We start from the raw sequence: 13,287 nt of genomic DNA on the forward strand, positions 1-13,287 counted from the left end.
GTTGGGGTGCCCAGCTGGCTTAGTGGGTTAAGCATCCAACTCTTGATTTCCCTTCAGGTCATGATCTCACTCAGCGTTATGCGATCAAGCCCCATGTTGGGCTCCACACTCAGCAGGGAGTCTGCTCTCCCTCTGCTTCTGCCCCTCCGGCTCATGCTCTCTCTCTCATATAATGCTGTTAATTGGAATATTACTGACTTTTAGGTTTTGTTTGTAGCTACTTTGCAAATTAGTTTTTTAAAATAGAAGCCAAGAGAGTAAGAAATTTCTATCCAATTTAGTTTTGTACCCATTTGTATTACCTTTTATTAATAATGGTAAAATATAAACCACCACTAGGATTCTTCATATATCATTTTGCATTAGTACATGACACTTTTCTTTATGGTTGCTTTTTCCCTAAGCTAGGGGGAAATGGTACACTTTGAAGCCTCCCTCAATTCCCAATTTTATCATCAACTAGATGCACGACGCTTGATAATTACAAAAAGTCCCTGTGCTGCATCTCCCTCGTTTAGAAAATGATAGACTTCAAAAGGTGTTATGGAGATTAAATGACATTTGTAAAACTCTTAGACCAGTGCTTGGCATGTAGCTCACATCTTGAACATTTTAGTAAGTCCAAGTATTACTAGTCAAGTAGGAGAAACGAGTCCCCTTCTAGATAATGTCTGTGGAGGGGAGATGCCAGAGAGAGGAAATGCAGCATGGCAAAGAGTTCATTTTTATGAGAGAAACTTTGAAACAGAAACTTTTCATAGAAACCAGAGAACCATCAGGTCTTACAGAAATGATAGCAGAAAAGACACAGAAAGATTAAACAATATTTACATCTTTCCTAATGCAGCCCAAGTGCACTCTCATGTTCCACGCATCCAACATGGAAGGGCAGTTTGGTGGGTTGCCAGTCCATCTGCAGCACCTGTCACCTGGTTCCCCCATGTGTCTCATCAAGGATTTGACTTTTGCCTCCACTGTCTCCCAAATCATGTGCATAAGAAGGGAAGCAAGAGAACCTCACCTCTCTGACTCCATACATAGAACTGAAGGTTTTAGTCTCTATAGACTGAAGTAATAGCAAGTGGTGGGAAAAAAAAATTGACACCTTTGTTTTGTCTTAGCTACATATCTTCATTAAAATTTCACAATTATCCTATCAAAATAGGTTAGAAAAATGAACTTTCTAATCAGCCACACTTTGGGGATAGTGGCAGTTACAGAAAAACTCTCACTCTAATAGTCAGAGAAAAAGTGCTGATGAAGAAATATTGACTGGCAGCCTCAGCACAGTGGAGCCAAGTGAGATCCTTTAAAAATTCCTGGACAAAGATACAGAGAATGTATTAAATAAGCCTTCTGGCTTTACCTGTTACTGACTCTTTTTATCAGTATTCTGTACCCCTGTCCCTGTGATGTAACATGACTACAATTTTTTTTTTATAATAGAACATAGTAGAAAAGAACAATAACATTATGATTTTATAAAAAGGGATAGATATCCACTACTTATATGTGTAAATATAATAGATTGGTCCAAAATGGATCCTTACAGCCGGGAGTGGGAATGGAGTCAAGACCCCCCAAATCATTGCCCTTCATTTGAATAAAAGAGCCCGAGAACTGTTAGTGACATCATGTGAGGTATCATGTGGAGAGCCTTTTATTTCTACTTTTCTCATAGAGATGGACTTTATATCACACCCAAATGAAAGCAATCACTTCATTACAGATTTGCTACATTTAATGTCCTCAATCTGAATGAATAGTTTTTCTTTAATCCAAACGGAATTTTCTATTTTATCTGAATTATATTTGTAATTACACTGAAGTTACTATTTGTTTATAATTGGGCCATGATACACGACACAAACTCAGAGGAAATAACTAGCTGAGTTACAAACCATTAATTTTCATGGACAAAGTTGACACTCTACAGATGTAATTTGCAAGTCAAATATATGCTTTTTCCCTCTTGGATCCTTTTTTATTTACAGGAAGTCTTGGTTGAATTAATAAATAAACAGTAGCTGAAATATTTCACTTTAATTAGTATGAGGTGGCATTTGTGGAGGAATGTTTAACCAAGAGATGTGAGATGCTGTCAGACGAGGGATTAACACTAGAACAAAGATCTGAATAAATATGTGGTTTTTCAAGCCAAATTCAGTAAACACACAGGGGACCACACTTTAGATAAGAGTCTCACATTTAATATGAGATGGTATATCCAGCTCTTTGAACTGTGATAAATTTCTCAGCAGGTGTCTTTGGGGACATGTGACAACAAGATATTATCCTTACCCCTGAAACTGTCAAACCCTATTATTTTCTAAGAAGCTAAACAGTTTTGGAAGTGAAACAAAAAGACTCTTTGTTGGAATTATAACGTTCTACAGGTATTTTTTTTTTCAGTACTAACAAAAAATTAGCATCAAGGTCATTCTTTTACAGAGTGCATCATAGTGGTAAAATGGAAAAGCATAGTTCTCCTCTAAGGATAAGTAAGCAAACCTTGACACTTTTGATCTTGGTTTTTAGTTTTGAATTCCCAAATTGGTTTTTAAATTCCAAATTTTATAGTGACAAGTCACTGGAACACTAAAAATGTTCTTATCTGTCCCTTTCCCTCTCTACTTTCTATCTATGCTAAAACAAAGATAAAGCCACTTCATTTTTATATTTTTCATATCAGCAATTGGAGTGTGTTCATCTGTGGGACAATTGTACTCAGAGTCATGTCTTTGCTTAGACATTTTCTGAGTACTGTCTAGAATTCAAAGAAAGATGAGATGTGCTTTCTATCTTCAATGAATTTCCTATATACATGAGGCAGTAAGAAAAGTATACACAATATTGGGGTAGAAGTATTATAAAGGTATTACAAATAATGCTATAGGAGTTCACCAAAGGCAGATTAGAATTCTAGTTGAAGCAATCAAGGAGAGATTTAATTATCGATTTTGGGGGGGCTGGACATCGGTCTATGCCTTCATGCATGTAACATTTGTATGCATTGGATGAACATTCAATTTCAGGTGGAACCCCACCCCAATTAAAAAGAAAACAAATCATAAAGTTTCAATTCAGAATTCAAGTAACTTAATAATCAGACCAAAATGTTCTTTGAAATCCCACTGAGTCTTGCATAGCTGTGCATTTTCATTAATCTGTTACCATAAAATGAATATTCCTAAGAAAACTTATTTTTATTAAATATTTTGTTCTTTATCTGAAATGAAAATATGTGCTCTTAATTCTGCCTGTATTGACAAATGCTAGGGAAGAAGTTATAAGACTCTTATTTTCAAAGATGTGACATTGTTTTTATTGTAATCTCGGTCTTCTAAGGAATAAATATCATTAGGTTTTTTTGACCAGAAAGAAATACCAGTAGATAAAAATCATCTACTATAACTTTTCATTGATTTACTTTGCTCTTGGCAAGGTCCTATGATTTCCAAGTTTGTATTAAAATGATAACTGGAATTTTTACAATTATGTTGATTCAGTGTCATATTTGGTGCAAGGTGTGTGAATAGCAGTCTTCACTGTTGGCTAGAACAGTTCTTCAGCCTGATTTTCCAGATTTGGTCAATGCAGAAAACCGTACTTTGGCAGTTTTATGTGCAAAATTTCAACTTCCCTAATGGGTAGAAAAAGACCTAACGTGTAAAACTTGCCTGTAGACATGAGCTTATGAAACTGTAAATAAAAATATACTTTTAGAGCTTTTTACTCTAAAGAAGATTCAGTGGTTCATCAGATTTATCCTGTAAGAAAACTTAAGGAAAATGTGCGGATAAATGAAAAAAATAATTGACCATGAAATTCTGTTAATTTATAGTTGATAATTCCTCAATTTTTTATTGTAGTTATTAAAGGAGAAAATCAGCAATCACATTTTTATTTGAATATGATGCAGATAATTTTGCATTTATAGTTCAGTATGGAAAGTGAAGTTCATTATATATACTTTTGTTTATAATAAATTATATGCTTGATTTCTCAATGCATATATTTTTAATGTTTTGCTTTTTAAGTTATTTTTATGTTCTGTGGGGAAAAAAGGCATTAAAAAATGTCTACTTAACAGACATTTTTAACATTATGAAAGGGAAGAAAAATGCTAAGGTTCACTTAATAAAGACCATGAAAGTGCCTGTCAAACTATTCTGGGATCAAGGAGACAGTAGCAATTTCAAAAGTGCAGTTCCAAAGAGCCTTTATATTCAAGGTGCAAGTTGTTTCTCTTAATTGCTCAGAGAAGAGCTTCTATAGTCTCAAGTCACACAAAAATACAAGTATGGATAGAAAAATAAAATAAAATAAAAGATTATATGAAGTTACCTAGAACTTTGTAAGTTGAATCTTTCTGAAGCTTTCTTAGTTGCCTTAGAAGACAGAGCCAGAAACCTAAGGAACCCAATACTGTATTGTATGGATTCTTTTAATGACAGATGTGCATTTGTTCTATGGCATTAAATAAATAACCTCACTGGGGCTTTCTAAGTTTTCCAGACTGTTCTTTTTCGAAACACACATTTACTTAGACCACCAACAAACAGATTCAAGGGATAAGTACTAGAAACAACATTGGCTTTATAAAACATTTATTTTATATTGTTTCATGTCATCTTACCACATGGAGGCCACCCAGAAACTGTTGTACTCTGAGTATGTGCTGTAACAGGATGTTTTTAGTTACATGTAAAAGATAAGAGAATCACACTTGTTTAGACAAGAAGAATATTTATTGCCTCTCGTATCAGGAGGTTTACTAGTAAGGTGGACTCCAGTGTAGGAAGCATTTGCGAACAAGAAGATATCTGCTTCATAACACTGATCTTTTAATAAACAACCAATTACTGATGATAACGGAGGATACATGTGTGAAAAGAAGGTTAAAAACTGAGTTCCAGGGGCGCCTGGGTGGCTCAGTGGGTTAAAGCCTCTGCCTTTGGCTCAGGTCATGATCTCAGGGTCCTGGGATGGAGCCCCGCATCGGGCTCTCTGCTCAGCAGGGAGCCTGTTTCCCCCTCTCTCTCTGCCTGCCTCTCTGCCTACTTGTGATCTCTGTCTGTCAAATAAATAAATAAAAATCTTAAAAAAAAAAAAAAAAACTGAGTTCTAAATTTGAAAGGACTCTCTAGTGAGGTACCAATTTTTAAAAACTGCAATTAGAGGTTATTTCACAAAATCAGGCTTAGGGGCAGTTAGCATTTGAGTTTTTTAATTTATGTTGATTCAGGAACATAGGCTCTGTAGTCTCTTGTTGTCTAGGAATGTGAGCAACACCTCTGTAAAATATTTTCATTAATCTGTTACCATAAAATGAGTATTCCTAAGAAAACTTATCTTTATTAAATATTTTGTTCTTTATCTGAAATGAAAATATGTGCTCTTAATTCTGCCTGTATTGACAAATGCTAGGGAAGAAATTATAAGACTCTTATTTTCAATGATGTGACATGGTTTTTATTGTAATGTAGGTCTTCTAAGTAGTAAATATCACTAGTTTGGTTTTTTTTGACCAGAAAGAAATAATTCTCAGAATCTTGTGTGAATATTTTTAGGGTTCAATACTCATTGCTGTGTTTTCCATACGACTGTGCCTCAGCTGCTAGAATATAAATTAAGATTTTTTTCTCCCATTTGTTTTTGTGAACTTGCCTGTCCGATCATTCGTTCTCAGGAGTGCAGATGGAACTCGAGTGAAAACAATTAATCTGAGGTTTCAGTTAAACACCTCCATAGTTCAGGTCATTTAATACAAAGTGTGTGTTAAGAACCGTAGGGATGAATGATTCTTGTCAAGGAATTTGCAACCGTTACAGGAGTGTTTGAAAATTACAGTACTGTAGCATCTGACAAACAGGTGAAGTTGTACACTCAGTGTACACGTCTAAAACAACATGTAAGCACAATGACTCCTGAAAATCCCTAAGAAAGGTATCAAGATTGTGTAAACCTAAACTCGAAGCAATGCTCCAGCATTGTAATAAAGGACTATCTCTCTTTTCGAATCATGCTCAGAGTTATGAAGCTTCTGCTATGATAAACATTTAGAAAAATAAAAAAGTATTCTGAAAAGCAGATACTTGCTGTCCTTCTCATATACTAATTGGATCAGTGCTCACTCATCAGCCTGTTTAAATAATTATCTCTCTGTTTCTTTGCATTTTATTTTTGTTTTTATTTGTTTTATCTGTCTTCTGTTTTGCTCACTGTTATGCTCCTCTCTCTTTCCAGGTGCTAATATTTGAATACTTAATGCCTGGCTCCTGCAGCAACATTGCAAACAAATGAGTGTTCACTCTTCACAGCATGGCCTTAGGTGAGCGCACCTGTGCTCTCCAACATCACAGGAGGTTAAAAGACAAAAAGATAACCTCCACTTAGGCAGGGAGTAGGAGGAACTAGCATGGCAAGATGACATTGAGATTAGCCCCTTAGACATGGATATGATTCTAAGTGGTAGAGGTGAACAAGGATGTGACATTTCGGGTGATGAAATTGCTGAAAGACACAGAATTGAAGGGATCGGGGCATTATCTTTGGTATAACATAAAATTGGAAAGACATTTGAAAGCATATTAAAGATGCCTTTTAATGCTGGTGTGGAGACCGCACTAAAGTAAGGCTCAGTGGAAACTGAAAAAAATCCATTTTTAAAAAAACTGTGTCCTGATGTAACCAGAGCTCTTCAAAAAGAATAATCTCAGCCATTTATGGTATGTACAGCTATAGAAATGGAGATAATACGATGAACAAGGTAACAAGAGAGACAAAATGATCAAAGATGACTTTGAATTTTTTGAGCTTACCTTACACAGAGAATGATTGTGATATTTTAGGAATTAGGAAGTTCAGGAGACTTTCAGTGCCCTACATCAGAAAACAGTCACTGTTTTTGCATATAGTGTTTATTCCTTTGGTTTTATTTCTTTCCATTTAATTCTTAGTCCATCTCAGTCCTACTGGATTGTGATACAAGGCCCAATGTGATACCTTTTTGTACTAGTCAAATTTCCCTATAATTTTATTGAAAAGTTAACCTCTTTTCTAGTGGTTGGAGTCATGTAGCTTTATTATATATGATACATTAACTATTATATATATATATATATATATATATATAATAGAATTAGTGTTTATTATTATGCATAATATCTATCATTATACTTGAGATTTAATACCATAATCTATCTATCCATCTAACCCTAAACATGAACCGATCTTTTTCTGAGTGCCTCTGTTTATTTTTTTAGTTTTAAATAAAACATTTGATTTTTCATTATGTTTTTTGCACTAAAAACCTTTCAGGCTACACTAGGAAATGGCATTTGCATTGCCATCATGACCTCCGTATTATCAGGTTCAGTATCTTCAAAGAAAGTAGAGGTGAAGAAAAGAAGGGACAGGGGCAAGAAGCCCTAGAGAAGCCCAAGTACTCAAGGAAAGGTTAAAAATGGTAAAATATTTAAAGAGGTAAATTCAACATCAGTTACCAGTTTCATCTTCATGGGTACCCCAACTGTCATCCCCAAACTATTTTTATGTTTATAAAAACGAGGGACACTGTGAAGTGTAGTTTGGGGAAGCTCCACCGTGTTACTTAACGTAGTATCATATCCAAGTTCCTTGTACAGGGGTGGAGAGACACCATCGGTTTGAAATGGTGTCAGACATCACACTGGAACGGTACAAGGCACTGGACATTTTCAAAGCTCTGAAAGCATTGAGAGAGTTGGCAGATCTGTAATGGAGCTGGGCTTCATATCAACTCTATGTTGTACAAAACTGAGAAAATTGTGTTCAGGATTGGTGGGGACCATGAGACTGAAATCCCATGCAAGTCAACATAATTCAAAATCTCCAGTGAAATGGCTACTGATTCATTTTCTTTCTCTCCCCATCAGAACACTCAGGCCACTGCTATGGACTCAATGTTCCTATCTCTCAAATTCACATGTTGGGTTCTGTCTCCAACATGATAGTGTTTGGAGATGGGATCTTTGGGAGGTTATTAGATCATGATAGTGGGGTCCTGCACTTGTAAGAAACTATATGAGAGAGTTTGTTCTGTCTCTTTCTTGGTTCTCTGCCTTGGAGGATAAAACAAGAAGATGCCCATCTGTAAACCAGGAAAAGGGCTATCACCAGACACCACATCTGCCAGCACTTTGATCTTGAACTTCCAGTCTCCAAAACTGTGAAAAATCACTATTTTTTAAAGACAACCAGTCCATAGTATTTAACAAAGCAGCCTGAACGAAGATAAGCAGCCCATCTTTTGTTGAATCATTACATCTTTTTAATTTCTGTTAACACTTTATTGTTATGTGTATTTTTAAACATAATTTTAACTTAACCACTTTCTTATTTACCATATAGTATATGTTTGTTGCAATGTAGAAGGCAGTGCATTTTGTTACCGTTCTTATATATATTTTTTAATTACTGCAAACAAATGTACTCGGTAATATTTTTTAATTGTTAAATAACCGAGTAACTGATATTTTTAATGATTTGTATTTTGCAAAAAATGATGGAATATTATATAAGAGTTTAAATGTTTTTTATGATAATGGAAAATTTTTATTGAGATTTGAGGTAAGCTTAGAATGTGTTATTATTTTTTGCACTTAGAGTAATGGGGTATAGGCTCCTGCTATCCAAAAATCCACTAACACAATTTTTTGGATGTTTTATACTCAGATAATGAAGAGTTTCTGTACTGTTACTTTTATGACGATGACTACTACTTGTAGTACTGTTACTGTTCCTCTGGTACTTATCCTCTTACTCCTTTTCCTTTGCTTGCCTCATCTATTCTATTAAAAATACTGCTGCCCTACTACAATCAGGTAAAGTAGGAATCTCCTCTGGAGGCAATGAGAAATTAAGGGTGATTGGTTTGCAGGTGAAAATACATATTTGGGTATGTTACATATATTCACATGTATAATTTAAGAAAAACACATTTTATTTCTATGTCCTCATTGGGTGCACAACTTATTTTTAAATTATACCATTTTTCAAGAATGTTAATATGTAGCAAGATTTACTTAAGCAAATATAAAATTGCATGGCTTCTGTTTACCCCCAAACATGCCCTCTTATTTCCTAGGATCTTGACACACTAACACAAGAAAATAATATAGAAGTTTATTAATTTTGTTCCCCAAAGCCTTTCATAAGAGATAGTGGGTCATAATGAAATACTTATAGTTACTGTCAATTTGATATTTATGTCTATTTATCTGCTTTTTGCTCCTTTCTTTAGTGCCATTTTTTAGCTTTATTAAAAAGAGGTATATGCTTGTGCTAACAGGAGAGAAAAAAAAAAAAGTCATTTTTCCCGTGGTAGAAGAGTGGTACTCACAGGTAGTAATTACTTTCCAGTTAGTGTTTAAGCCTTTGCCCTTGGTTTTAGGCTAAAGTGCTGGAAGGGCAGCAGACTGTTGGGTCTCTAGTTGTTACACCTTATCCTTCGTCCAGCAGTACAGAGATAATGAGGGGGAAAAAGGCAAAACTTATATGGTTTGAGGTCTTAGATGTACAGTAATAACCCTCTGCCTTCTATTATTTTGCTTTAGTGAGGGGCAGACAGCTTGACATTATTCTCTTTTCTACCATGGGAAAAATTTCTAAAAAGAGTATATTTTATTTAACCTACATAAACTATATGGTTGCTTTGAAATGCAGAAGAAAATTAAAACTTCTTCTTCATTTACTTCTTAAAATAAATGTATACAATGTGTGAATAAATATAATATACTTTACTGAGATGAGTGGTTTGAAAAAAAAGGACAAAAGCAGTTTCAAAATAGAATGTTTTCTGGATAAAATATTCCTGAAGGCTGTGTATATTCTGTCAGAGAAGTGCAGAAACATTATTCCCTGTTGAGATGTAGAGAATTAGTAATAACCTCTAAATTATCTACAAACTCTCAAATGATACTAAAGCTGCTATATTTTTATCTTGAAAATGCAAGGCTCTTTGTGATGGGTTTTCCCCGTCTAACCATTGCCTATCAAGAACTGTGTTTGTTTTCTAAAAGAGTGAGCATGCCTGCAAAGAATAGATTATTACTTTGCCTCATGAAAATCAATTAAGGATTTTGTCTAAAGCTTTATCAAACACAGCAGAGTTTATACACCCCGGAGAGTATATACATATCAGGATTGTTCCTGGGCATGATTTGCATATACATCCCATACTATCTGGACATGAAATGTAACAGAATTTGGGCTATTGCCAAGTCCCCTAGGATCCATGGAGTAGGCTTTATGAAGAAGAAGCCATTCTCCATAAAACAGAAATGTGGACAGGCCCTCCTGAGAGGCATGGAATTTCATTCTGAGGCCAGGGACCACTAATGGACCTCAGGTGTATCTCAGGATGGAGCAGAAAGCTCATGAACAGCACTTAAGAGTGTAAGGAATTGCACAGGTCTGTGGCCTTTCTCTACAATGAGATTCTAGAAGAAAATACTTGCTGGTGTCTGAATATCTTATACCTTTTCTACTAACAGTTTCATAAATGTGGGCTCCTTTGGGATGCATATTAAACCCCTCTTCGTGTGGCACTTCTCAGAACTTGAGTTAGACATTATCTCTTCTTGGGGGTCTACATAATTTGTCTTTTGTTTTTATCAACTTTACTTTTTATAAAAATTATAAAAGGCATAGAACGTGAGGTCCTACAAAATGGACCAAGAGCTGCTGAAACTCAACTCTGCCTTGGCTGCCCCCAAGCAACGTATTCTTTCCCCATCACTTAGGGCAGATTACCTTAGCATTCTCTGTGTCCTGTGTAGTCCTGCTCAGCTGGTCTCGTCTTCTCTGGTACACTGTGCTTGATCTAGAACAATGCTTATAATTATGGTCAGAAGAACTCTTTTGAGAGGCTGGAATTGCTATCTGATTTTTCCTAAATAAAATGAAGTTAGTCAGATGTCATTTGATGAATGTTTTATACTTTTCTTGATTTAAAATTTAGCTAGAAGTTGTTAGTACAGGGGGCCAAACAGATATTTATATGTATATTTGCATATATAATTAAAGAAATGAATTAGTAGATTCTATTGTTCTGCCAAATATGCTGGTGACTCTCTAATTCTGTTGAAGGAGTTGCTCTTATGTGTAGCACAGAACCAAATTTCCACTCTCTCCATGTATTAAAATTACATAATTTCGATCTGGAAGAAAGCCAAAGTTGAAAGGAAAATATCTTAGTCACATTGGTTTATTTTCTGATGTCAATTAAAACAATTCACTTGAGGGGTACCTGGCTGACTCAGTTGGTAGAGCATGCAATTCTCAATCACAGGTCCTGAGTTCAAACCCTACATTGGCATAGGGCCTATTTAAACAAAAGAACAAACAAAAACCAGTTTGACCAAATTAAAACTTTTTGATTTATAAAATGTCTCTTTTTTGATATGTGGCCTATTTGTCATAGGTGATGTAAGAGCTAAAATCATAATTCCCTTCCTATTTTATTTTATTTTGTTTTTGTAGTGTTATTTCTAATGTCGTCTTAACCTAGATGTGAGAAAGGGGGTCAGAGCCAGGCATTCAGAATAAATCTGTAAACCAAACAGACATGCCCCTGCACATACAGAGCTATGAATCTAGTGACATATATAAAGGAATAAACAGATACATCAAGCATACATTGGTTTGTGATCCAAGAGGAGTGGGATATACCCTTTTCCTTATTTTAAAATTTTAAAAAATGAGTCCCAATTAGTTGGGACTGAAAAGAGAGATTTCTTTTTCTCCCCTGCCCTCTCGTCTCTCTTTCATTAGATCATACAAGAACTCTGAGGCCGTTCGTTACAGTTTGAATATAAGGAATTTCTGGTCCTTATACTGTGGTGGCTCTCATCCCTCCCTCTGTTAGAGAGGCTGAGAACCGGTTTATGATCTTCATCTGGTAGCAGTGATACAGAGGAGATGGTCCTCTGTTGACCAGTCCCTCTTCTGCTGCTAAGGCTCTGGCAGGAGGCCATGCTTAGCCACTGGGTTCTGCACGGAAGGGGGGTTCCCGTCCCCGTGTCCCTTCCTCCCGTTATCTTCTTACAACCCCATCTTTCAACCCCAAAGTCCTGTGGTCCTGATTTTTGTTTCCTGCTGGGATGACTCCATTGGATCCCTCAGTACAGACCATCAGTTCCACCCCAAGCCCACCCACTGCCAACGAATGCTGCAGTGTGGATTGTCTTTAGGAAGGTTCCCAAAACACATGGAGAGATCCGTGGATTTCCTGTAGTGTGAAGCCCTACGCCCAAGAATGCAAAGGCAAAAGTTATGTTTTCGTTACTTTCACTATTGAACCTGCTCTTGTCGAGTGACAAAGCATGGGGTCGTTTCCACATTACATTAATAGGAAGTAAAAATAGTTCAACATGTTCTGGAGTCCGCAGAAGTCCAGAAGCAACTATGGGCTTCAGGAACGTGGCTTTTTGGAAATGGCATTTTTACTTGAGATTTGAAAATTGAGTTGTTGTTTTTGCGGTAGATTAAGGAAAGAGCAGTAGACACATATAATGTCGTGGTTTGTAGAGTCAGGTGAGAAAAATGTGAAATGGATAGATTAATCTCACTTTGCCTACCCCATAGGTAGTTATAAGACGTACAACACTTAAACTCTGAAGTGACAAAGAGGTAAAAATTTGTGAAATGGGATTGCCTCTTACTTACTTATCTAACAATGCAGAAGGTCCCTTCGAATGGCTAGGAGGGCAGTCACTAGGCTTGGAATGGACAGGCTCCTTAAGGCCAAGCCAGAGTGGACGTTCATTTCACCACCCTTCGGTGATGATGGTGTGAGAGGCTCTGTTTGTCCACCACCACGTTTGACTTGAGTAGAGGAATTATTGCTAAACAAGTTCTTTCCCTAGACTGTCCTTTCCCAACCCTTTGGCTAGGGAAAGTGGTCTTTTCTTGGGCTGCTGTTTCATCAGGTGCCAGCTTCTCCAGCACGTTGCCCAGGATATACAAGAGGCTAAAAGAAAACCTGGCAACTTAGTCATATTGTTCCCTAGATCTGGACATCCCTGGCCAGTCTTTCTTCTTCTACCTTTCTGAATTTTTGATGTTAGGTCTGGGATTTCTAGGTGTACCTGTTGGTAGAAAGGGAAAAAGTGTAGATCATCTTGTGTGAATCCAAATATCCATTTTAAATTTTGCATCTGCATTTATTAAAACATATTTTATTTATTGCCACTTTGTGATCACTAGCTTAGCTAAACTCCATGACACTGTCATCGGCTCTGC

The sequence above is a fragment of the Mustela lutreola genome, chromosome 11, assembly GCF_030435805.1.
Source record: "Mustela lutreola isolate mMusLut2 chromosome 11, mMusLut2.pri, whole genome shotgun sequence".
Taxonomy (NCBI): Eukaryota; Metazoa; Chordata; class Mammalia; order Carnivora; family Mustelidae; genus Mustela; species Mustela lutreola.